The sequence below is a fragment of the Aegilops tauschii genome, chromosome 1, assembly GCF_002575655.3.
Source record: "Aegilops tauschii subsp. strangulata cultivar AL8/78 chromosome 1, Aet v6.0, whole genome shotgun sequence".
Lineage (NCBI taxonomy): Eukaryota > Viridiplantae > Streptophyta > Magnoliopsida > Poales > Poaceae > Aegilops > Aegilops tauschii.
This window is the reverse complement of record NC_053035.3, coordinates 418,682,405-418,694,225: the sequence shown is the minus strand read 5'-3', so window position 1 is coordinate 418,694,225 and position 11,821 is coordinate 418,682,405.

Sequence of the window (11,821 nt, the reverse complement as noted above, 5' to 3'; positions counted from 1 at the left end):
TTGATGACGAACGGGAGATAGCTTCCTCTTACGGCCTTCAAATTTTTTTCTACGTCTAACGCGCACTACTACAACTGTAATGTGAAATTTTTGAAAATTCTTGGGGTCATTTGACCTTTTAAAGACATTTAAGTGATTTTCTAGCCCTTTAATGATCGTAATTCAAATTTGAACTACATCTACATGCAACGCATAACCAAAATGGTTTGAAAAATAATATTTGTGTACTTGTGTGCGAGTTAATTCCATGTGCAGTAAACTAGAAGGAATTTTCAAACAATTTGTATCACGACATGGACACATATGCATGGATACGTATGCATGGAGTGGCTTGGCATTTTAATTCCAAAGAAAATCAGAAACACATGAAACCTTGGTTGATGTAATCTCATGCCACCAAGATGATCTAGAAAAGAAATTCGCATGTTTGACGAAAGTTTGGACACACACCCCTCACAAACCGGAGCAACTCGCTTGAAGGTTCGTGGTTCCGGGAGGGAACAATTCATGTTTGATGATGAACGGGAGATAGCTTCCTCTTACGGCCTTCAAATTTTTCTACATCTAACGTGCACTACTACAACTATAATGTGAAATTTTGGAAAATTCTAGGGGTCATTTGACCTTTTAAAGACATTTAAGTGATTTTCTAACCATTTAATGACCGTAATTCAAATTTGAACTACATCTACATGCAACGCCCAACCAAAATGGTTTGAAAAATCATATCTGTGTACTTGTGTGCGAGTTAATTACATGTGCAGTAAATTAGAAGGAATTTTCAAACATATTGGACACGTGCATACGTATGCATGGAGTGACATGGCATTTTAATTCAAAAAAAATAGAAAAATGGTCAGAAACACATGAAACCTTGGTTGATGTAATGTCATGCCACCAAGATGATGTGGTAAAGAAATTGGCATGTTTGACGAACGTTTGGACACAGACCCCTCCCAAACCGGAGCAACTCGCTAGAAGGTTCGTGGTTCCGAGAGGGAATAATGCATGTTTGATGACGAACGGGAGATAGCTTCCTCTTACGGCCTTCAATTGTTTTCCTACATTTAACGTGCACTAATACAACTGTTATGTGAAAATTGGGTAAATTTCAGGGGTCATTTGACCTTTTAAAGACATTTAAGTGATTTTCTAACCATTTAATGACCGTAATTTAAATTTGAACTACATCTACATGCAACGCCTAACCATAACGGTTTGAAAAATAATATTTTTGTGTACTTGTGTGCGGGTTAATTCCATGTGCAGTAAATTAGAAGGAATTTCAAACATATTGGTGTCAAGGCATGGGCACATGCATGGAGTGCATGCCATGGCATTTTAATTCCAAAAAATTAAAAAATGATCAGAAAAACATGAAACCTTGCTTGATTTAATGTCATGCCGCAAAGATGATGTGGTAAAGAAATTGGCAAGTTTGACAAAAGTTTGGACACACACCCCTCACAAACCGGAGCAACTCGCTAGAAGTTTCGTGGTTCCGAGAGGGAACAATGCATGTTTGATGACGAACGGGAGATAGCTTCCTCTTACGGCCTTCAAATTTTTTCTACGTCTAACATGCACTAATACAACTGTATTGTGAAATTTTGGAAGATTCTAGGGGTTATTTGATCTTTCAAAGACATTTAAGTGATTTTCTAACCATTTAATGACCGTAATTCAAATTTGAACTACATCGACATGCAACGCCTAACCAAAACGGTTTGAAAAATCATATCCGTGTACTTGTGTGCGAGTTAATTCCATGTGCAATAAATTGGAAGGAATTTTCAAACATATTGGTCTCACGACATGGACACATGCATACATATGCATGGAGTGACATGGCATTTTAATTCAAAAAAATTAGAAAAATGATCAGAAACACATGAAACTTGGTTGATGTAATGTCATGCCACCAAGATGATGTGGTAAAGAAATTGGCATGTTTGACGAACGTTTGGACTCATGCCCCTCACAAATCGGAGCAACTCGCTAGAAGGTTCGTGGTTCCGAGAGGGAACAATGCATGTTTGATGACGAACGGGAGATAGCTTCCTCTTACGGCCTTCAAATATTTTCCTACGTTTAACGTGTAACTTTCATGTGAAAATTTGGTAAATTTCAGGGGTCATTTGACCTCCTAAAGACATTTAAGTGATTTTCTAACCATTTAGTGACTGTAATTCAAATTTGAACTACATCTACATGCAACGCCTAACCAAAACGGTTTGAAAAATCATATTTTTGTGTACTTGTGTGCGAGTTAAATCCATGTGCAGTAAATTAGAAGGAATTTCAAACATATTGGTGTCAAGGTATGGGCACATGCATGGAGTGCATGCCATGGAATTTTAATTCCAAAAAATTAAAAAATGATCAGTAAAACATGAAACCTTGCTTCATTTAATGTCATGTAACCAAGATGATGTGGTAAAGAAATTGGCAAGTTTGACAAAAGTTTGGACACACACCCCTCACAAACTGGAGCAACTCGCTAGAAGGTTCGTGGTTCCGAGAGGGAACAATGCATGCTTGAGGACGAACGGGAGATAGCTTCCTCTTACGGCCTTCAAATTTTTTCTACGTCTAACATGCACTAGTACAACTGTAATGTGAAATTTTGGAAGATCCTAGGGGTTACTTGTTCTTTCAAAGACATTAAGTGATTTTCTAACCATTTAATGACCGTAATTCAAATTTGAACTACATCGACATGCAACGCCTAACCAAAACGGTTTGAAAAATCATATCTGTGTAATTGTGTGCGAGTTAATTCCATGTGCAGTAAATTAGAAGGAATTTTCGAACATATTGGTCTCACGACATGGACACATGCATACGTATGCATGGAGTGACATGGCATTTTAATTTAAAAAAATTAGAAAAATGATCAGAAACACATGACACCTTGGTTGATGTAATGTCATGCCACCAAGATGATGTGGTAAGGAAATTGGCATGTTTGACGAACGTTTGGACACACGCCCCTCACAAATTGGAGCAACTCACTAGAAGGTTCGTGGTTCCGAGAGGGAACAATGCATGTTTGATGACGAACGGGAGATAGCTTCCTCTTACGGCCTTCAAAAATTTTCCTACGTTTAACGTGCAACTGTCATGTGAAAATTTGGTAAATTTCAAGGGTCATTTGACCTTCTAAAGACATGCAACGCCTAACCAAAATGGTTTGAAAAATAATATTTTTGTGTACTTGTGTGCGAGTTAATTCCATGTGCAGTAAATTCGAAGGAATTTTCAAACATATTGGTGTCAAGGCATGGGCACATGCATGGAGTGCATGCCATGGCATTTTAATTCCAAAAAATTAAAAAATGATCAGAAAAACATGAAACCTTGCTTGATTTAATGTCAGGCCACCAAGATGATGTGGTAAAAAAATTGGCCTGTTTGACGAAAGTTTGGACACAGACCCCTCACAAACCGGAGGAACTCACTAGAAGGTTCATGGTTCCAAGAGGGAACAATGCATGTTTGCTGATGGACGGGAGATAGCTTCCTCTTACGGCCTTCAAATTTTTCCCTACATTTAACATGCACTAATACAACTGTCATGTGAAAATTTGGAAATTTTCAGGGGTCATTTAACCTTTTAAAGACATTTAAGTGATTTTATAACCATTTAATGACCGTAATTCAAATTTGAACTACATCTACATGCAACGCCTAACCAAAACGGTTTGAAAAATCATATTTTTGTGTACTTGTGTGCGAGTTAAAAAATCATCAGACGATGTAAATATCTGGTGTTCAAAAAAGAAAATGTAAAGATCTGGCAAGACAACCGGCCCCCACACAATTGGCACTCTCTCTCGCGGCTCGAGGTTTGGTAGGTGATTGGCGTGGATCATTAATCAGACACGGTTTTGTATTGGAAACCGTCAGCTATTATGTTCACACACGGGTTTGCTGCGAGACTTGTGTGTAATTCAAACTACAGTACTCGTAAATTCCGGCGACCAGCGTGTGTACTGTCCCCGTCGATCTAGATTCGGACCGCCAATAAATACTACCTTTCTCACGTCGTCCCGCCTGCATTCTCATCTACATCCTCCCCTCGCTCGCCCTCTCTCTCTCTATCTCTCTCTCTCTCGGTCTCTCAAATCTCTGCCATGGCGCCGCCGGTCTGCCCACACGCCGACGAGGAGTCACCGCCCCCTGAGGACGCTCACTCGATTAGCAGCGACGAGGACCCCTACACGCCGCCTGACGAGGTTGCGCCGGACCCCCCAACTTTGGATTGGTTTTGGGGCCAGTACAATCTTTGTCTGTGGAAGTCGATGCCGCCGGCTGAGAAAGCGAGGCAAGTGGTGTTCAAGAAGGAGATGGCGGAGGAGGAATCCAGGTACCAGGCGGCCTGTGAAGCCCGTGATGCCGCCTAGAAAAAGGAGGCGGCGGAGCTTTGGGGGCAGGCGCGTCGTCGTGTCGAGGAGGTGTACGAAGATGGGTACTTCGCGAGGAAGGTCATAGGCACTGGGCACCTCGTCGCTGTGTGGAGGTGGGCCGATAAGCTCCAGCGTGCCACCGACGAGGAGCTCCGGTGGGCGCCCAACGAAATGGCAAGATCGTCCGCGCGCGTCCGCCAGCAAGAGGCAGATCGGTGCGTCAAGCGCTGCGAGGTGGACGAGTCGGAGTGCTGCCTCCGCACTGGGAAGACGCCGCACACCAGGGAGCTGTTGGCGAGGGGCTACCGGAATACTGGCCCCAGGAGGGATTATTAGTTTTAGTATTGTTCGTTTTCAATTTTATGCATTGTACCTAGTAGTTAAGTATCATCACGTATATGTGATGATATTATATATATATATTCTGTGATGATCTAATGAACAATTAATATATATATATATTATGAATTCCATTTTCTATCTTTTTTTGTATAGTAATTTGAATCTAGCTGTTATCATCCACATATACAGAATGGAAAGCGTATATACACACATTGAAACAGAACATATAAGAATGGAAAACAGAGTACACACATTGAAATAGAGCAATAAATAGAGCAATACTATGATTGTTGTGAATACATAGCTATCCACGTCGAAACGACTTTCCAAAATAAAACGCGTCCATGAGACGATGACCAGCAGCCCTTGCCTAGGTTAGCTCTTGGCTCTGCCAGAACTCGTGCAGGCGCTCTTCCAAGCGGTCGACACGCTCGCAATACATCTGGAGCGCGATCTCAAGCTCCAAGTTGGCTATTTCATCAGAGATCACCAGCTCGAGGATGCGACGGCCATGTTCCTCTACTGCGCCCAGCTGGACACCTGGGCCAAGGAGGCAGTCGAGCCTACGGACCAGCGCGTTGGCAAACAGCGGGCTGCGGACAAGGTGAACGGCGGCACCCACGCGAACGGCGCGATGGGCGTCCGGTGCAAGTACGGCGCGGCTGGCCTCTGTTGAAAGTACGGTGCTGAGGGCCTCTGCCCACTCCTGGCGAGGAATGGGGGTACTGACGGGACGTGTACCCAGCTGCGATGCCGTGTCGCCAGCAGGCAAGCGCCGATCGATCTGATGTTGTTGCGCGGCGCGTCGCGCCTATCGCTTTGCGGCGCTACAACGGTATCGCCGTGTGGCGAGCCGTGGCCTATCGGCGTGGACGCGCCTAGCTTGCTCTGCGGCGCGCCATCGATCATGTTGCGCCACGAGCTGCAGCCTGTCGGTGCTGACATGCCTATCTTAATCCGCGGAGCTCAAGCGCCATGCGCCAAAGGTTTGCTCAACCCTGGCGATGATGCCCATCACGGCGTCGTCCATCACGTTGCCGGGGAGCGCCTAGGCCTCGACGGGTCGTGGCGCCTGCTCATTTTCCTCGTCGACGAGGTTGATGGCAGAGGCAGCGTTTTGGTGGGTTGGCATGCTTGGAAAAGGTGGATGTGCTACAGGCTGCGCTTGTCAACTCCGTGCGTCGCGCGCCCCCTATGCGCAATATAGCAGGGTGGCGGGAAACAGGTGAGGAAATGGTGGGAAACGGTGGCGCGTTCATAAAACGCCACCAATTAATGGAAACTTAGCATCGAGCTAGCACAAGTCGTAGAGGATGATCAGATGAACACGGACCACACTAGGGAACCCGTCGGTGATGAATTCATCGATCCCAAACGGTTGAATACTAGCAAGCATTTGCCCACAACACACACGGCCTATTCCATCACAAATAGCTCGGATGGATCAACTGTATGCGACGTATCGCACATTGTCAAAAAGTAATGCGGTAGACCTTCTTTAATTAACATGTGTTAAAAAAATAAAAAACAAGGACTCGAGGTTAAATTAGCTGAGGGAATGGGGCATTTTGGTCATTTGACCGAAATGACCCATCCCATCAGCTAATTTAACATCGACACAACTTCCCATCCAGTCACGCATCCGATGGCTGCTCCAGCCTGAGCACACTTAACTTGAGAGTTTTCTTACATGAGCTATTGGTGGACCAACTAGTCCTTGCTGATAGGAATGCCTCTTCACATCCTTATGGCGTATCTGGATGACCGCCCGTCCCACAATGGCCAATAGATGTTGTGTAGACAGAGCATATCACATACATCTTATTAGAAGCAATCGTCTGCGTTATTGTTGGTTTTCGCACACATTTCTGATTACAGACCTGTTTGCTGCGTATCACACACATCTTGTTATATTGAACCATTTCTGTTCTCTTGCCTAATCACAAACAGTTCATCCGAGTGAACCGTATGCTGTATATCGCACACACCTTCATCTGGCTGCCCGTTTCTTTTGTGTTGCCTAATCACAAACAGTTCATCCGAGTGAACCGTATGCTGTCTATCGCACCCGCCTTCATCTGGCCGCCCGTTTCTTTTGTTCCTCCTCATCGCAAACAGTTAATTGAACTGAACCGTATGCCCTTCATCGCACACGCAACTAAAACCTGAACCGTGTTTGATGCATCCATCATCGCAAACATTTTATACATTTCTGACGGTTTTCATACACCACCATTTGCGATTATGGCATCGCACACAGTTTCTCGAAGGGTCTCTGAATGTAGTGTCGCGTTAGTAGCATCCTGCAGTAGTGCCCGTATAACCTTGTAAGTATCTGTCCTTCGGTACAACAGCAAGGTCGATTCCTCTTATTTGATCAACCATTCGCCGTGTCAAAAATGCAGAGGGGGATGCAAGGAGCACAAGGCCTCCACATCCAAGCTAGTGGTAACATGGACTTGTACATGGAACATCCCAAGCGCAAGCAGAGCTGCAGTGAGCCTGTACTACGAGCTAGCGTAAGTCCCTGCATTTCATTTAATTCGTACTGGCCTGCGTGTATGATTTGTGTGCAGTGGCGGATCCACTAATTAGAGTTACCATGGGCGAACATTTAACTTCATAAAATACGAAGGCACTTGCACTCCGGAAATCAACATAACTTGAGAAATGTGAAGCTACATGCACTTTGAAAACCAGCTAATGATCCAAAGAAGTTCAGATTATAAAACACTAAATGATGTAAGCACCAAAAAACACAAAATGCAAAATGGTGTACAAGGACTACTAACATGGCCTATACCCGCTTGAATTATTCGTTCTCTGGCTAAAAATATCGAAGTGTAATTGCACCTATAACCAGTGCGCAAACTGCATATCAATATATCTATGCTGCACAAGTATGCCAATAGTTTCAAACAATAGATTAGAAAAGTATCTATGCTACGTTGTCATGATACGGGGACTTTCTGGTAGATGGCCTTGACGTTTCCTCAAGCCATGAAAATGTACTATAATTTGCTTCTCATCAATGCCTATAAATCTCTATGTCTCTCTCAACATAGCAGATCATCATTAGACACTAAATCCTTCAATGGGAGCTTGCAAAATGCTTGCATTAGATCCCTCATTAGACACTATATGTTCATCACCAGGAGCATGTAAATTGTTTGCATCAAATCCTTCATTAGCAGTCTGTTCACTAGACACTTCAGGCTCAAGAACAACATGAGCTTGTATGTTGCACCGGAAACTTGATTAGATACATCAGATTCATTCAGTTCAGTATTGATTGGGGGCGTTATAAAATAAGCAGAAATTGGTTTCATTTTCTCATAGATTCCCTACATACAAGCAGTTTTACAACACCGTCAGGTTTAACTATTGGCCAAAAATTGAACAGTTGAATTAGATATAATTGGGGATGTGATGTACCTGCTCGTTGCGCATGCTGCTCTTGCAAGCTGCGACTGTCCGTTTGCGCAAGCTCGATGCCATGCCCGTGCTGCCGCCGCTGCCTCCCACGCAGGCTACACCCAGGGTTTGATCTTCATCTTCTTGTCCTTCCATTCGCTTGAAGCCCGGCGACCGCCCTCCAACGAGGGCGCGAGGAAGTGTTGTGTCGGTCTGTCCAGCGGCGCCTAGGTTAGGAGCGAACAGACTGGAGGCTGGAGCGAAAGAATTGGGATTTTTCCTGCTGTCGATCGATATGGGAGGTGCTCGATTGGGCCGTGAGCCTGCTATAGGGCCTGCCTTGCACTTACGTTATTGGCCCATCAAAATTGAAACGTTTTTCTTCATTTTTTACATTGCCTGCTCGTGCGTTGGGACGAACAAAACTAGCCTGGGCCAACCTGGACGACTCAAACTACGTGCACACTTTCCAGCCACCCGTGGCGGCAGCCCATACCAGCCCCTATGGTGGCGTCGCCCCTTTTTGCGTGTATGATTGGGGTAGTGAAAAATATTCCAGTAGCGCTTTTGATTTACCCACGGAATGGTTGAATTGCTTGTTTCCATGAACTGAGTTTGCTAATAGTGTGAAGGATGCCAGTCTTTTCATCCTATTGTAGATTGCTTAGATCTCGATATGTCAAATGTAATCGCGTGAAATATACAGTAAAAGCCAGTGTGATGTGTGTGGCTACAACTAGTCTGACTACACATCCTCATATAACATATCAAGGACGCACCATCTTACCAGATTAACCATTCGACTTACCAATGCAGTGTGGGAAAAAAGAAGTATTGGGACTGCGTATCCAAGCAATTGATGCCATGGACTCCTTCGTAGAACCTTGTAAGCGAAAAAGAAGTTGCAGTGTGCCTGTACAAAGAGCTAGCGTAAGTTCAGTTACCTGCTTCTCGGAATTTTAGTTAGCCATTTATTGCGAAATTGTTCAATTATGTTGCTTGGCTTAATCTAGTTTGCTACTGATTACATAATGCCATAGCCTGTTAATCCTATTATAGACTGCGCCTATCTATGTGTTTGATACTTACTGTTAAGAATTACCTGTTTGCCTGAACTTAAATAGATACTTAAGCACATAGATAGCTGGTCATATGTACTTCTAGGGTGCAACAGAATTCACGTGTAATTTACGTTCTGATACCCTGTTTGTTTAAATGGCTTGCTGTTATCACTTGTTGCACTAGTAATGTGTGCATGTTCATAGATAGACAACTATCAGGTTTATATGCGGGCACCGTATTTTTAACTTATATATGTGTTGGAATCATTTTGCTTACGTCAAAGTAATTTACAGATGTGTGTGTTGCTGGTAAACGGTACCGACTTGCTACTTTAATACGTTACCAAGAACTTGTTAGTTTTACTAGTTCATGTGTAATTAAATACGTTGCCCAAACTGGTTAGTTTTACTAGTTTGATGTTAATTTCTTATGGCTCTTGCAAAACTTTGTTTATTGATTGCTAACATTCAAGTTTGCAGGATCCAACAGAAACTCCGTTGGCACAACAGGTATGTTTTCAGAAACTTCCTTGTTTACCTGGTTTGCTGCTGTAACTTGTTGCTATAATCATCTTACCAAATTCAAGTTTTAAGAATCTAATTGGAAGTCCAATTGCACAACAGGTACATTTTCAATAATATATTTGTGTAACAGGTTTGCTGCTGTAACTTGTTGCTCTAATCAAGTTACTGACTACTCAACTTTTCAGGATCCAAGAGAAACTCCAATGCCACAACAGGTTCCTTTTGCAAAACTTGTTTGTTTAACTGCTTTGCTGCTGCAACCGATTGCTCTAATCATGTTACTGGCTACTCAACTTTTCAGGATCCAAGAGAAACTCCAATGCCACAACAGGTACCTTTTGGAAAACTTGCTTGTTTAACTGCTTTGCTGCTGCAACAACCGGTTACAATGATGTTAATAACTACTTTTCAGCATCCAACTGAAACTCTTAAATTCCTTGTTTGTTTAACTGGTTTGCTGTTATAACTCCCAGTTGAGATGTTTTGCTAACTTCAACTTTTCGGAATCCAATCGGAACTTTAATGGCAAAACAGGTTAGCCCAAGATCAAAGAGCGAGGTCCCCATGGACGTTGTATCATCCCATAGCAGTGGCACGGGCCAAATCGTGCATCATGAATTGCCAACTACTGATGCTCTAGAGGCTAAACTTGTGCTAGAAAGAGATTTTGCTTCTGCACTTAGAGATGAAGTTGACATGTTGAGGAAGCAAACAGCACAATCACAAGAAGTACTCAAGACAACCATTAAATATTTGTTGGATTTCAAAACGAAGCAAGTTGAGACTGTCCGCACTGTTAAGGTCCTGAAGGAAAAAAGGAAATTAAATTCCCACTTGGTAAATCATAGGTGAAATGTTTTTTCCATCGTTAAATAACCTTTGTGTTGTTTGTTCATGTAATCGATCAAACCATTTGTTTTAGAGATCATGTAATAATTGTTTTTTGTTTTTTGGTTTGTAATTTTATTTGAGCACAAGCTGTATTAAGTGATAAGACTCGGAGACATTTCATTTTGATTGTTGTGCCAGACCTACAAATATGCCAATCGGGCTGAATGTGCATTCAGCAATAATAGTATTATAGATGGACCATAAGTGGCATGCAACGGAAAGGGCCAAGATGTTGTACTAGCTTTGCTAGAAAAAGGATGCTCTTCTAGCAAAAAAAAATAGCGGCCTGGCTTATGTATGTTAGTTGATATTATTGATCCATATCTATAAGTGTTTATATGTCTGTTAGTTTTGTACATTCTTGGTTGATTGACTCATATTTGAATCTTGATACATCGCTTGTGTACATATCTAAATGGGAGTACACATTATGCTGCATGTGACATTTGAGTTGGACATTAAGTGTTCCAAATATTCGAATTCACCTTAAACTGGATTCTAGCTTGTGAATTCGAGTATCGGCATTTGTAAATCATATTCATATATGACAGTGGAATACATATTTGTCGTGATTTTGAAGATATATAAAAACACATAGAATGATTTATAAAGATTCGTATAGGAATACAAAATGGATTCGAATTTAGTTGCCAGGGTAAACATGGATGATTATTGTTCCAAAATTCGAAAGAAGCGGCAAAATGTCCACTCCCATGTCGGCTGATCGAAGCCAAGTGTTTGGGAGATGGAAATTACTGTCTACCCCTTACACGGACAATGCATCGGCCCGATTTCCACTGCTCTCAATAGGGGTAGGTTAGTAACTTCAATTAGACATGACACGACCGCCTTTAAGCCCATTCCGACACGGTGGGCGCCAAACATGGGCGGCAAAACACATTTGATTCAAGCTCGTCCGAAAGACCTCTCTTTCTCCCTCCATTTGCCCATTCATACACGGTGGGCGGCAAAACAAACTCGCCTCGGCCGAAATGGATGTAGGCAAATATTTTCAATAGGGGCAGGTTTGTAACTTCACTCAGACGTGACACTACCGCCCTACCTGTCAGCCCCGTTCATACACCGTGGGCGCCAACCATGGGCGCCAAAACACCCTCTCCTCGCTAGAAATCGCTCTGGGCAAATATTGGCGAAATGCAAGATTACCGTCCTATCCCC